Source organism: Gopherus evgoodei, chromosome 3 (genome assembly GCF_007399415.2).
Source record: "Gopherus evgoodei ecotype Sinaloan lineage chromosome 3, rGopEvg1_v1.p, whole genome shotgun sequence".
Lineage (NCBI taxonomy): Eukaryota > Metazoa > Chordata > Testudines > Testudinidae > Gopherus > Gopherus evgoodei.
The window spans coordinates 91,376,662-91,392,126 of record NC_044324.1 but is presented as its reverse complement, the minus strand read 5'-3'; the positions used below and the strand labels follow the sequence as shown (position 1 = coordinate 91,392,126).

Sequence of the window (15,465 nt, the reverse complement as noted above, 5' to 3'; positions counted from 1 at the left end):
GCTTATGCAATGCTTGCTCAGCCAACTTGCTTCTCCATTGCAGACACAAGGTATATTTCTTCCACCCAAGAGAAAAAGATTTGGCTGGAAGGTAGGAGGGAAGCATTGAAGATAGCAAACTAGCCTGCCACATCATTTGTCACCTTTGATATTCATTTATCATCTAATACATTAGACAATGCTTCAGGCTGATGGGAACTACAACTGTCCAACAGACATAGCTATTTTTTAACATTGGCCAACATTTCTGAAGTCACCAGGCCTAAATATATAACTGTCTGTACCTAAATGTTAAATGGCCTGATTTTCAAATGCAAAATGGCCAAAATTCATTCAGATTTGTGGGTACTCAGCATTTCTGAAAATGAAGCTACTTATATTCTGGTGCTTAATATGGAGTTAGGGCCCTAATTTTTAGAAAATGTTGGTCATTTTCTTTTAGAAAGAATGTTATGAAAACCATAGATACCATGCTGACTAGCGAAAGCCACAGATATTAGTTATTTATTAACATTAAAATTATGGTCAGATCACACATTGACAGTCTTGACATTTATATTCATGAACAAAGTCAGTCTAGATTTTATCTAAACCAATTTAGTTTTGAAATAGTTACATTTATTTAATTTCAAAGAAAGAGCATGCAACGAATAGATCCCATTCTCAAACTTCATTGCACCACAATCCTCTTCTGAGAACAAAAATAACTACATGACCCCAAGGGGGGGACCAAAGCCTGTGCCCACTCAAGCCCCGCTGCCCTGGGTTGGGGCCAAAGCCCAAGCGCTACTACCCTGGGTGGGCGGGGTGAAGAGGAAGCCAAAACGCAAGGGCTTCAGCCCTGGGCGGGTGGCCTGTAACATGAGTCCCACCACCCAGGGATGAAGCCTTTGGGCCCCAACCCTGGGTGATGGTGCTCAGGTCCCAGCAAGTTTAATGCCAGCCCTGGGACCCCATTAAAATGGGGTCAGGACCCACTTTGGGGTCTGGACTCACAGTTTGAGAACTGCTGAATTAGAGATCAGTAGATCAGGATTCCTTGGCTAACAGTTTTCTATCTATCACCTTTCACTTTAGTCTCATTCAGCATGGCGAAAAAGACCAAAGACACCTCTACCCCGATATAACGCCGTCCGATATAATATGAATTTGGATATAACACGGTAAAGCAGCGCTCCAGGGGGGCGGGGCAGCGCGCTCCGGCAGATCAAATCAAGTTTGATATAACGAAGTTTCACCTATAACGTCATAAGAATTTTGGCTCCCGAGGACAGCATTATACTGAGGTAGAGGTGTAGATATTCCTCTTTCCTCCCCAAGTTTTCAGACTAGAACTGGCTCTAATAATATCATCTACTCAGCAATTCTGAATGGCTGGAAAGCATGTTAGCTTGTCTACACTAAAACATACAAGATGTACACAAATATTTTGGAATTAAAGTGGGCATCATCAGACAAACATTAAAATGCCCCAGAACTGTGTCAGGAATTAAATAATTTAGATGTGAGAAAGCATGAATTACTGATTAATTATTGCACCTTCCATATTATTATTGCAGGTAATCAACACTGTTCTGTCTTCCAGAAACTGATTTTATGTAATAGCTTGTGAAATTCCACTGAAAAAATAGATTATAAACCCTTTATGGAAAAACATTGGTTTATTTGTCTGTAAAATACTGTATACATCTATGGCACTGTATAAATAATTATTAATAATCATAATAAATTACCACTGAGTTTCCTGTTTTAGCTTTTCTTCCAACATTATGGTGACATGAAAAACCTTCTCCAAGAATATGCATATGAAGACTACCATTTATTTTTAAAATTTTAGTTACGCGCATTCAGAGTCCACCAAGAAACCCTTAAAAATCATTGTGTGAAATCTAACGCCACTGAAAGCAGCAACAAAACTCTCATTGAATTCAGTGGTGCCAGTATTTCATCCATTTATATACTAAACTCTCGTGAAAATTTTTGATCCTGCAGTCCTTAGCTAGGCAAAATCCCCACTGAATAAGCCAGTGGGAATTTTGTCTGAGTAGGGAATTTACCTAGCACTAGTCCTTTACATGATGTGGCTATTGTGGAGAGGACTAAACAGAATTTGTAAAACAAAATCGAGCTTATAAAAATGGTTTCTTATTCCATTTTGGTGCTGTGAAATAATTGTAAAGTATTTATAGAAGCCCTTTTGCTCCACAAATAGCCAGATAGGCTGGAGCCCCTCAAATCTGATACCAACCATGCCCTAAAGAAAAAAAATCTTTTTGGTATCTACATGAGGTTCTTGCACTGGTATCCCATCACCTGACGAAAAAATGTACTTTGAGTTGGAGCAGCAAAACTGTAGTGCTTACCAAAATCAGCTCCCTCTTTTTGGAAAGGCCAAAGTGTGGCTTTCAGGCCATATATATACCAAGGAGTTCTACAGTGTAGCTCACAACCACCCTTTCTTTTAATAGAGGTGCAACCCACACAGACTACAGTTACCAAGTTGCCATGCTCCATCTTGATCCTTGCAGTGGGAGTAATTTGCTCAACTTTATGCAAATTAGGTGCAGCCCTCAGAGGCCAGGCAGGGTGTAAAAACAGATTTCAGTCAGACAATATTTGGGAGTTTCAGGATAATACATTAGTCTGTATACTATTTTATTTTTGCCAGCTTTCAAAGCACACAAACCTGATTTTACTACTTCTCTCTTCATCCAATTAGTTAACAGCAAGAGAGTCCCTCCAAGAAAAGCCTGTGCAGTCTCCTCCTGTGTTGCATATTCAGTTCTTTTTCCACTTTGTCATTAGCAAAGTCAATCTTTTCCTATCTGGGTGAAATTCACGCCAGTGCAGAGGGCTAGCACAAGACTTATGCAATACTCAAGTCCTGCTTTAGCCCTATTTTAAGGACTTAAGTGGTGCATAACCTTTATGCTGGCCCTCTGCATAAGGATAAATTGTGCATTTTAAAACTCACAATTCCTCCAACAACTTTTGAATTTTATGTTTACTTGATTTAACTACATAGTTAGGGTTGCCAGGTGACTGGTTTTCGACCAGAACGTCCAGTTGAAAAGGGATCCTGATGGCTCTGGTCAGCACAGCTGACCGGGCTGTTAAAAGTCCGGTTGGTGGGGCTGGCAGACTCCCTTCCTGGCTCCGCAGGGCTCCCAGAAGCGGCAACATGTTCCTCTGTCTCCAAGTCTTAGGGGCGGCCAGGGGGGCTTCACGCGCTGCCCCTGCCCTGAGTGCCAACTCTGCAGCCCCCATTGACCGGAAACCACAGCCAATGGGAGCTGTGGGAGCAGTGCCTGAGGGTAATGCAGCGCGCATTGCACAGAGGCGCTTGGTCGCACCTCTGCCTTGGAGCTGAGGACATGTCACCGCTGCTGGGGAGCCCCCTGAAGTAAGTGTGACCTGGAGCCTGCACCCTAACTGCCTGCCCCAGCCTGGAGCCCCCTCCCATACCCAAACTCCCTCCTAGAACACACACCAACAGCCCCCGACCTGCTGCCCCAGCCTGGAGCCCCCTCCTGCACCCTGAACTCCTCATTTCTGGGCCCAACATGGAACTGGCACCCCCAGACCAGAACCTGTACCCCCTTGCACACCCCAACCCCCTGCCTCATCCCAGACCCCCCTCCCATGCCCAACCCCCCTCCTGGAGCCCACCCCCTCCTGCATCCCAGCCCCCTGCTCCAGCCCGGTGAAATGTGTGAGAGAGGAGGGTGGGGCAGAGCAAGTGACAGAGGGAGGGGGGATGGAGATAGTAGGGGGAGGAGCTTCAGAGAAGGGGTGGGCAAGGGTGTTTGGTTTTGTGCAATTAGACAGTTGGCAACCCTATCCATAGTTAATATTGATTTATATAAACTGTTAAATATTTACTATCTACAGAGACTGTGTCTGATCCTGGACTGGATATTAATGTCTGTAAAGTACCATATAGTTGCTGTGTACCAAGGCAAGCCCACTTAATGTCAGCATTGGTGTTTTTTAGCATCTGGAGCTTACCAATAAGCAATCTGTCCTTCCTGGAGCCGAAAATGAAATCAACAAAGTGTAAGCATTTTGTTTATTAATTCTTTAATGCCCATATGTGAAATTTTAACAAGTCTAATTGCTTTCACATTGCTGTTGGACAAACAAACCATTAAACTAGACTAGAAACAAATTTATATAGTTAAATGACAAACTGAAATATAACATGCACAACATGAAGTGATACTGCTGAAGTCAGTGGAACTCTGAAGGGGCTTAATGGTCTGTGCAGGCAGATTACTTTCACGGATTGAGGTCTTTAGTAGAGAGTGTTGGACATAAGAAATATTCATACGTTCTAATATTGCCATTCTGATTTCATCTCGAAGTACTGCTGTGTTCTTGCAGTTTAATAATACATTGACAGAAACATCAAAAACTGCACACAATATTTTCAACTAATTGTTCATAGCATATGAATATCTAATATTTATAGAGTAAGGCCATGATTCAGGAAAGTGGTTAGGCACATCTTAAAATTAAACACTTGCTTCAATGCTTTCCTGAATCAGAGCCTAATCTAAGTTTTCAATAAACTCATTTGTTTCTTACGAATCACCTTATATTATGTACTGTAAAGACAGACTCATTTTTAGGTTATTTTAAATATTTTTCTTTGTTTCTTCTTTACATTCCCATTTTTCAAATTATTTCCTTTTAATTAATGTATATATTGTTCTTATGGTTTTATCATAGCATGGTTATTGTCTCATAGTTTAGGTTGTAACTAGTGTTCCACTGTCATTCTTTGGATTCTCATCTAATCTTTTAAAAAAATAATCTTTTGGGCCTGAAAGTTTCCATGATTCATTTTAAGCCAGAGGAGGATTTTTGTTTAAGACTGAAATAAATCAATGATATTGTTTTTGAATCATAGGATAAACTACAGTTAACAAGTTTTCCCCTTTTAGTTATGGATATTAATTACCCCAAATGGCTTGTTTTAGGACTTGAAATTGTTTGTATTTTTAGTTCTTAGTAACTAATGCAGAAGCTACTCTGAAAATTTTTAAACTGAACTAATTTATGCATACACAGAGAAGATTCTTACAAATATTTGCTTTATTTTTAGTGGCTTTAGCAACAAAATATGAATAATTAATTTATAATTGTTTTTATTATTATTATTTATGGACAACCATAGTTATGCTAGAAGCACATGCAGGAAGAACAGTCCCTGCCTTCAAGAATTTACAATCTAAATACTTATATGCCAATATGACTGATTAAATACGTAAAGGATATGAATCTATATTGACTAATTTCAATGCTGTCCAATCTTAAGTAAACTGTTTAGGTATCAGTAAATCTGCACTGACTCTTTAAGTACATGGGTCTGCAAGTAATAGTCTTGGGGGAATTGTGCGCCACTGCAAATGCACAGAATTCATGTCCCCTCCAGATTTCTTTGCTTCCCCACAGAAAAATGACTTTCTGACAGGAAAGCAAAGGGAAAATGCAAGAGCAGTTACTCACTACTCCCTAGCTGTGCAGGTACATTGTTTCAGGCACCTGGAGCAGCTGGCGGAGCAGTAAGTCACTGTGGGGCTGGGGAGACCCCAGACAGTGGCTGCTACCATGAGCTGGGATCAGCTGCTAGTCCTGGCTGGGTTGGAGAGGATGGGACTTCCTCTTCCCCTGCAAGGTGTGGCTGGGGCTGTGTCAGATCCACCCCCAGAAACCTCCCCCAGCTGCAGGAAGCTCAGCATCCTCCCCTGCTTCCTGCCCCCATCGCTCCTCAGCTGAGGGGGGGAGCTCCCCCATCTCCCCAGCCTCCATGCATCTGGACATCCCATACCCAGACACTCCTGCCAAGCCTCATCCTGTACACCCTGAACCACCACCACCATCCCCGTCCTCCATACCTGAATCCTACCCCACTGAACCTCAACCCCTGCATCTGGAGCCCCATTGAACCCAGATCCTCTGCCTCCGGGCCCCCACCCCTGCACCCAGACCACCCCACTGAGCTCCTTGCATTCAAACCTCCACCCTGACAAACTTCACCCCCCTGCATCACCCTGAGCCCCCACATCCAGATCCCAACATCGACCTCCAACTAGCTGCACCCAGATCCCCACCAAGCCTCACTTCTCCAGCACTCAGACCTCTCTACTGAGCCCCAACCTCTTTCGCTTGGAAGCCCCTGCAGAGTCTCATCCCCCATGCACCTGGAACTCCTCCCCCATGAGCCTCTCTGCATCCAGATCCCCCCACACCTAGACCCCCCACTAAACTACCTGCACCCAGATTGTCCCACACAGAATCCTCTCACCCCACACCTTGATCCCCCTACACTGAGCCCCTCCACACTTGGATCCTGCCTGGTTGAGCCTGCCTGCCCCACATGGGCAAGGCCCCAGGGTGTTTCTGGGGCAGGCACAGGCCTTGTGTTGTGTCAGGGTCGGGTGCAATGTCACCACTGAGTCTGTGTCCCAGGTGTGGAGGCTGGGGAGGCTGCAAGGTGATCTCCCACCTTCATACACCCCGTGGCCAGTGCTCCCCGCTGCCATTCTGGAGCCTCTGCATTTGTTTATTAATAAAGTTTGCAGAATTTTGCAGAATTTTAAAATATTGTGCATAGAATTTTTAATTTTTTGGCACAGAATTCTTAATTTTTTGGCACAGGATGCCCTCAAGAATAAATTAAATGCAGAGCTGTTCCTACATGTTTCTGGTGATATGTAGGAATTGCTTGACAGTTAAAGTTGTCTAACCCCTTATATCTGTATTAAGCAGTCCCACTGTGTATTAACCAGCCCAATCGCTCACATTAAGAATCCTGCAAAATAACCAGCTCCTTGTCCCAATACGTGCTCCCCTCATATTAATCAAAATAAAAATTCTTGTACTGCCCAAGAAGTCAAAAGAGGAGGTGCTGAAACAAACTGCTGAATTAAGCAAATCATACAGATTCTGAAGGAACATAAGCAAGAAATAGCTAAGTATTATTATTTTGAGAAATATTAATGTGATAATCTTAAAACCAGATGCGCATGCTCTTTATATAAATGATATAAACTGAATTATCTGTGTGTACATTATGTCTTATTATACTAATTTTTTTTCAGTGATTTAACAATTATGAGATGACTATTTTTTAAGACTATTTTTGGTGACTATTTTTGCGGTTGTATCTTAGAGCATTTGCTCCAAACTCTCAGACAGAGACAAACACCTACAAGATCTCTATCAAGCATTCTTACAACTACAATACCCACCTGCTGAAGTGAAGAAACAGATTGACAGAGTCAGAAGAGTACCCAGAAGTCACCTACTACAAGACAGGCCCAACAAAGAAAGTAACAGAATGCCACTAGCTGTCACCTTCAACCCCCAACTAAAATCTCTCCAGTGCATCATCAAGGATCTACAACTTATCCTGAAGGACAATCACTCACTCTCACAGATCTTGGGAGACAGGACAGTCCTCGCTTACAGACAGACCCCCAGCTTGAAGCAAATACTCACCAGCAACCACACAACAAAAACACTAACCCAGGAACCTATCCTTGCAACAAAGTCCGTTGCCAGCTCTGTCCACATATCTATTCAGGGGACACCATCATAGGACCTAATCACATCAGCCACACTATCAGAGGCTTGTTCACCTGCACATCTACCAATGTGATATATACCATCATGTGCCAACAATGCCCCTCTGCCATGTACGTTGGCCAAAGCAGACAGTCTCTATGCAAAGATTAAATGGACACAAATCAGATGTCAAGAATTATAACATTCAAAAGCCAGTCGGAGAACACTTAAACCTCCCTGGTCACTCGATTACAGACCTCAAAGTCACAATATTACAACAAAAAAACTTAAAAAACAGACTCCAGCGAAAAACTGCAGAATTGGAATTAATTTGCAAACTGGACACCGTTAAATTAGGCTTGAATAAAGACTGTGAGTAGATGGGTCATTACACAAAGTAAAACCTATTTTCCCATGCTAATTTCCCCCCCTACTCTTACTCACACCTTCCTGTCAACCGTTGGAAATAGGCCATCCTGATTATCACTACAAACTTTTTTTTCTCCTGCTGATAATAGCCCGCCTTAACCGATCACTCTCATTATAGTTAGTATGGCAACATCCATTTTTCCATCTCCTCTGTGTATATATATCGTCCTACTGTATTTTCCACTGCATGCATCCGATGAAGTGGGTTTTAGCCCATCTAAGCTTATGCTCAGATACATTTGTTAGTCTCTAAGGTGCCACAAGTACTCCTCGTTCTTTTTGCTGATACAGATTAACACGGCAACCACAGTAAATCTGGAGTATCATAATGGTGGATTCAGCTTATTAAATATCAAAATAAATATTTGCCCCCTAATATACCTGCCAGTGCCCTTGTCTCGAATGTACAAAGTGCAGTCTGTTTCGATATTTTAAACATACTATAATCCACCCCCACTCCACAAACACACACATACACTTTTCACTCACGCTTACTCTCCTTTTGGCAGCTCAAGAGGACTATAATCCTTCTGCTGTTTTTTCCCCATACTCAGTAATCCTTCACCTTCCTACTTTACATGTACTGTACACTCATCTTTTTACTCACAAATATAGTTGAAGTTTTACCAATTTTGCTGTAACTCATAAAATAAGAGTTGTATAACAAAGAAGAAATATAACAACCTGAAGATTTGAATTTCATGTAGATTTGTTTTGCAAAGATAAATAGTCTTGCATTCCTCCGTAATAAGGAGACTTCTACTCAAAAGTATAATTAAACTATGCAGTGCAGCAGTCTTTTTAATTCTGAACTGCATTATCAAAGCTATAAGACTATAAATCAAAAGAAATGACTGTAGTCAGTGAGACAAATTCATCCCGTTAAGTCCACTAATGCTAATGGAGTCATACCTCAGATGAATTTGATCCATCATGATAGTCAACTATGAATCAGATGTGTTTCAGTTCAGTGCATTCTTTTAACAAAAAGCTGAGAACTGTCTGCTCCGAGCTTACTATCAGATGTGATAAATACATAAATCATGGGCAGGAATCTCCATTGATGTAAAATGGCATAGCTCTGTTGACTTAAATGGAACCATCATGATTTGCACAAGATATTTATCTACCAAGGTTCTTATGCTATGCCCATCACTGTGCTATCTATGCACCTTATTCCAATGCCATGTCAAACCCCACTACAGCTACTGTAAATTCGCCAACAGAGGAGGCTGTCATGAATCACTGGGATGACAGGTCAAAATGTAGATGCTTAGAGTTATGCAATACAGTAAAGAAAAGGAACTAAAGTTGTATCAAAAGGCTTTAAACTGATACACAGTAAGTAATCTTATAACTGTAGTATAGAATAACTACTTGTAGATAGCAGTTAATTCTTTGTTTCAGTACTGGGAACTTTAAGTTATTAGATGAAGTGAGAGAAGCTCAATGTTATATTGCACATAAGACTATATACCTTTGTTTCACATGCCGATGTTCTACTGACATCAGTATGAGGTTTCCAGAAAGATCAAAGGCACTAAAAACAAACTGAAAACTTATTCAGCTACTTCTTAGAATAAGATTAATGTGTTTTATTCCATTACGGTTTTGGTTTTTTTCCTGGGTATTTTCAGGCTCAGTACTGTGACAATGCTGATATTGGAACTACAAATAATAGAAAGACATAGTCAGGATTTATGGACAAAACACAGGATTGGGATCAGAACCTAATGAGTTTTAATCCAAATATTTGTTATATGGTATTGAGAACGTCACGTAACCTTTCTCTGCCTCAGTTTTTCCATCTGAAAAATGGCGATTATGCTTACTTACCTACCTCACAAAATTATTGTGAAGCTTTCCTTATGAGTATTTTACAAAATTTAAAGCAATATGTACCGGTAAAATTGAAGAATTATTATTTCCAGATATATTAATGTGATAACCTTAAATCAGATGTGCATATGTTTCATATAAAAGATATGAACTGAATTATCTGTGGGTACATTATGTCTGTATGTTATTAAATTAATGTCTTATTTTTCCAGGAGTGATTTAACAATGTGAAAAGAAAGACTATTTTTCATGACTTCTTTAGTTTTTTTCATCTATAAAATAAGGATAATAATACTTACGCACCCACAATTAATATCTATAATGCTTTATAGTGCTATATCAATACTAAGGATTAAATATCAACATAAATATTTTATTTTATTTATTTTCTTTTAAATTCATAAAATCATTTTTCATACATTCTAGGCATAGCCATACAGAGAATGGAGAATACAAGCAAGATGTTCCTGGAATGATAAGACATGGAAGGATTTACATAAACCAGGTCAAAACCCTAGTTCCAATAAATAGGGCCAGGACATAGGAACTGTCAGGAAAATTCTGATATATCTGGGCAACTGGTCCCCTTAAATCAGGACTCAAAACCATACGGTATCAGTCCAAATCCTGCAAATTAGTCCATTCAGTCAGACCCTTGCACCTGCTTGGAGCTTGTTGCAGGAGTGGGGTCTTGATGGCTGCATCCCTTTCAGTTTGTTTCAAGACAGAGAATGCATTCAGCTGCTTTTTGCTACACTATCTAAATTAGCACTATCTAATTAGTTCTGAAACATTAAGGTCTACTGTACAAAAGTATTTAGAAAACCAATTTTGTAATTGTAATCAGTATAGCTGTGATGGATTTTTATTTGAGAGCATGCAGTTTTTTATTTTTAAAGAAAAAAACACATACCACCAGTTCACAGCCTGCATTCTACATACATTTACTACAGTTTGAGAACTGTTGATCTTAGACTTTTGTCTAGTGTCTAATGGAAAGTATTTTAATATTTATTATTATATTATTCCCAAATAATGTTATATTAAACTAGTGATTTTATTTTTATCTCAGTGATGTGTTGCCAATATTTTAAAAGAAGCTGCCACAATAATGTCATCTTTATCATTTGATAAACCCATGTGTGTAGTGCCAAGGGTATGTTGGCTTGCCAACAGGAGAGATCAGAGATTGGTGCTTGGTAAAGAAACATATTAAGATTATTAAAATAACTGCATTTAAAACAATAAGTGCAGCTGCTGGAAATATTTATACTTGGTTCCAGAACACGCCACAGTGTAGTACATTCATAGTATACTACAGCATCCAACATGTAATTTCAAAAGAAGGATGAGGCCATGGTTTTTGACCATAGTGAAATTTCCTGAAAATACTGGCCATCTGATGCAACCTGGTCCAGTTCTAAACCAAACAACAAACAAACAAGGTCTTTAAAAGTATTTTTATACTTCTACAATTAGGGAAAAGTCTCCTCTGGCAGGGATGACTGGCTAGTTTTCCGAGAGGGGATGAACTCTATCAGAGACAATTAAATCAGCCCCACCTTCCCGTCAGTTTGGTGGTAAAATTTAACAATGGGCTCTTGGAAGCCCTAAAGTGCTCCCTCTAGTTTATTAAAACTTCCACCTAATATTTAAAGTCTGCATTTATTATCTGCTTCAACACACTAGAACTTTGGGGAACATCACTTCCAGCAAATCTCAGCTCCCTCATACAATATGTTAGTGGTATTGGATAATACGCTTAAATTAAGCTCTCGTTTATTCATTCTAATTAAGAAAATTGTTCACAGGGTTCCAGATAGTTAGGGAGGAGTCCATCCTATTATTTTGGATGATGTACAGTGTCTTACATTATAAATCACAAGAATGGAATTAATCTAATGATCCACATGTGAGAGAAGTTCTTCCATTGCTGAATAATAATTTCCTCTGTGGATGTTTTAGGGTGCTCACAAGAAGTATATAGATTAACATTTAAAAAGCACATCTTTGTAAGTTTGCTCTGTACCCTTGTATGTAACAATTACACAACACCACCTGGATTTTCAGCATGGTTAATTTTTATAGGTGTCCATATTGATTTGTGAACAAACAGAATTGAGGATTAGCTAGTGGAGGCTACTCTTAACTTGATCCTAGATCTTGTTCAGCTGTAGGAGATGGTCTACTTCCCAAAAGTTTTGTAGTCTTCATAATAGTTGAGCCTAATTGATGTAATTTGTTTATAAATAATGAATTCTAGATTATTTTTGTTCTGTTTTTTAATCTGAGATTAGTGCCTCTGGTAGAATAGCTAGATTATTAAAGAATAATTTTGCTTATATAAAAGAGCCAGACTTTGCCACCCTTACTCACACTGAGTAGTGTCTTATTCTCCAAGTAGCTCCACTGAGATAAAAGGGGCTACTTCTCAGAGTAAGATAGCATAAGGAACATTGGAAAAAATTGGTCTAAATTTAATACCAGCCTGTTGGTACTATCAGGGCTGGATTATGTTTGATGGAGACTTGGGGCAGTTTATAATTTTGGGGTCCCCTGTTTGCATACTCCATTCCTTCTCTTTACTGCTTTACCACCACCCATGTCTGAGGCCAAATACTTTATTGTAAAGTTACCTTGAAGTTACTTTATTTTCGTCTGTTAGTCTATAAGGTGCCACAGGATTCTTTGCTGCTTTTATTTTGAAGCTGAATGAAAGTTAAAATGAACAAAACCATGTTAATTTTGGCACATAACCGTACTAATACACATAGGGATGCTATGACTTCAGTTACTTATATCAGTGGTATTCAATTCCATTTTCTGGCAGGCTAGATAAGGCACTGTCCCAGTCTTGGCAGGACAAAGGGTTATTCAGGTGTCTGCTCTCTAGTAAGTCTCCCACGAGCCAGAGATTAACCTTTCAAGAGTTTTGTGCTGGATTGCATTTATTAATCTTAATATAAAAGGTAAAGTGTGCTGGTAGACAATATTCCAATGAAATCTTGCACACAAATAATTATACAAATATACTGTAATAGAGTCGAGCCAACTTGAGTTGCAGGGCTCTTTCTACTCCTTCTGTCCCCCTCCCAATGTGTGTGAATAGGCTAGACTTGGGAGAGAAGGGGGAGAGAGGTCTGCTGCTTCCTGAGCAGCTCTGATTAGCTGCTGATTTCCAGAAACCATGGAGGAACAGCTGACACCAAGTGGTGGGACAAACAGAAGGCCATTGTGAGCCAGCTCTGATCCACCACAGGCCACCAACTGAAGAACAATATAGAAAATAATGTATATTTTAGGGAGGCCCTCTGTGACCGAATGCACCCCTGTATTCACATCCTAGACACTATTCTGACTTTAATGTCTTATACTTGTACTCACTTAAAATCTATTTTTTGTAGTTAAATAAACTTTATTTTTTAATCAAAATGAATCCTGTGACATGTTTAAACTGAATTGTTTGGTAACTCCAATTTATAGTAGCAAACTGTTGTACATTGACCTCAGAGGAGCAACAAACCTCTAATATCTGAACTGTTCAGGAAGGGGCAGGACGGTGCAGAACACACACATTTGTGGGGAAAATCTGTGATTGGGAGCATGTTGGAGTCAACCAGTAAATGATAACCAGTGTTGCTGGAAGCCAGAGTGTTGACTGGAGTGTTGCTGGCAGGCTGCAGCCATACACAGACACTCAGGGTGTGATCTGCATGCTGTTTGGCTCTTTGTGACGGGCCCAGGTTGGAAGCTGAAGCAAAGCATTGTGAGGCTCCCAAGGTTGCAGGGCAGGCAGTGATACAGTCTCTTACTAGTCTGTATTGCACCCTAGAATGTGACACCCTCAAATGCAAGGCCGTTAGCTGCATCCCTGAAAACCCTTGTGTAAATCCAGCCCTGGGTACTATACAAATCATAATCAATAATACACTAAATGAGAAATATTTCTACTCTCTGATATGCAAGTCAATAAAATCCATGCAGGCATATTTTAGAATTCCGTGTCCTCCAAACATTAAGCCTGAGGTGCATGAAGTTGGGCACTCAAACATTAATGGACACTGAAATTTTTGATTGTGTCTTGCTTAAGGTCCCACAGTGAGTGACAGAGCCAGAAATAGAACCAACAGCTTCTGATGCCTGGAAGTCTGTTTTAGCACCAAAGGATTACTCTTATAATTTGAAAAGGGGGGAAATGGTGATAATTTTCATATGCCTATTTAAAATGAAATATAATTTATGAAATACATTTTCATTTTAAATTAGAATAAAAATGAGAAGTAAAGGAGAGGTAACTATTAAGTTAAGCCAGGTGGGTTCTGAGCATACTTCAGATATTTAGACAAGAATAGGTTTAAAGTAGCCTAAAGATTCTCCAAATCCACATATATCCGTTATACAAAATTATATTAGCATCAATAGATTATGAAACCATGAATAATTATGTGACAGGGCAAAGTTATCCTGATATGGACAATCCTTCCTTAAGTATAGAAACAAGGTAAGCATAAATTGAAATTGCATCTGAAAAAATACTATGTGTAATAGCCAAAATAACTATATCTTTATTTAGCTAGATAGCTGCTAGAGAAATCAATATTTCAATTAAATTATTGAAAATACATTTGTTTTTTCCATTGTAATGCTTGTGAGCAGAATGCTACCACCCAGCACAGCAAGTGGAAGACTTGATAGGACCAGACATCGTGTGGACAGCTCCAAGAGCCCACCCTGGGGAAAATCAGGGATGGCCCCTGCTCCTCAAAAGGCTTCTCTGCCTCCCATTGGACAATCAGAGAGACATGGGAACTGATTGGCTCCTCATCTCCCCCCCCTTTATTTTAAACCTTTGCCCAAGTCTTTTGGAGCCTCTTACTCCATTTTAGCTGTCACACCCATCTTTCTTGTCTTTTGTAGTATAGGAACTGTATTTTTAGGTTGCTGCAGGTCTGAGTGATTGTCTGTTTTGGGGGTCAGGCAGGAATTTTTCCCTTTAGGGCCAAACTGGCAGAGGTCTGGTGAGCTGACTCCTAGGGATTGGCTGAGAAGAGCCCACCCTGATTTATGGGTTATATGCTGGGAGCCCTGTAACACCCGCACTGGACCTATTTAAATGCCTGATACATGAGACTTGGGGAAGATGGGACAACTAGGACCCCACACCTGTATTAAGTTAATAAAGTTGCAGCTTACCTCTTAAATCTATCCCTGGGTCTGTCCCCATTCACCTACATGCCCTGATCACAATGGTGTATTTAGCTGCATATAATAGTAGAACTATGGCTTTTATTTGATTATTATCCACTGCTGCATCTTCCCAAAACCCAACAAGCATATTAAGGGATGGATATTAAGGTTATCCACTTTTGTATCTCTTCTCACAAGAAACAAGACCAGAATATGGTCTGGCATTGTCCAGAGAACACTTGGAGAAATAATTTGTAAGGATTAATATGGATCTCAGAGTGTCCATAGATTGGGTGTCTGGCAGTCAAATCCTTTCACACTTTCTGTAGAAATCGATACAGCTCCCAATAAAGCAATCTGGGGAAAGAGTGATTTTTGGACTAGGATTTCAATGTGAGTTTTGCCATGGACTTCAACAGAGTCAGAATTTCACCCTAA

The 15,465-nt window shown here is 40.0% G+C and overlaps 1 protein-coding gene across 3 annotated transcripts in view; it reads right to left on the bottom strand.

Annotated features, from left to right (window-relative positions):
• Window positions 1–15,465, bottom strand: part of CRYBG1 (crystallin beta-gamma domain containing 1) — a 161,270-nt gene that overhangs the window by 130,990 nt on the left and 14,815 nt on the right. The window lies entirely within an intron of this gene.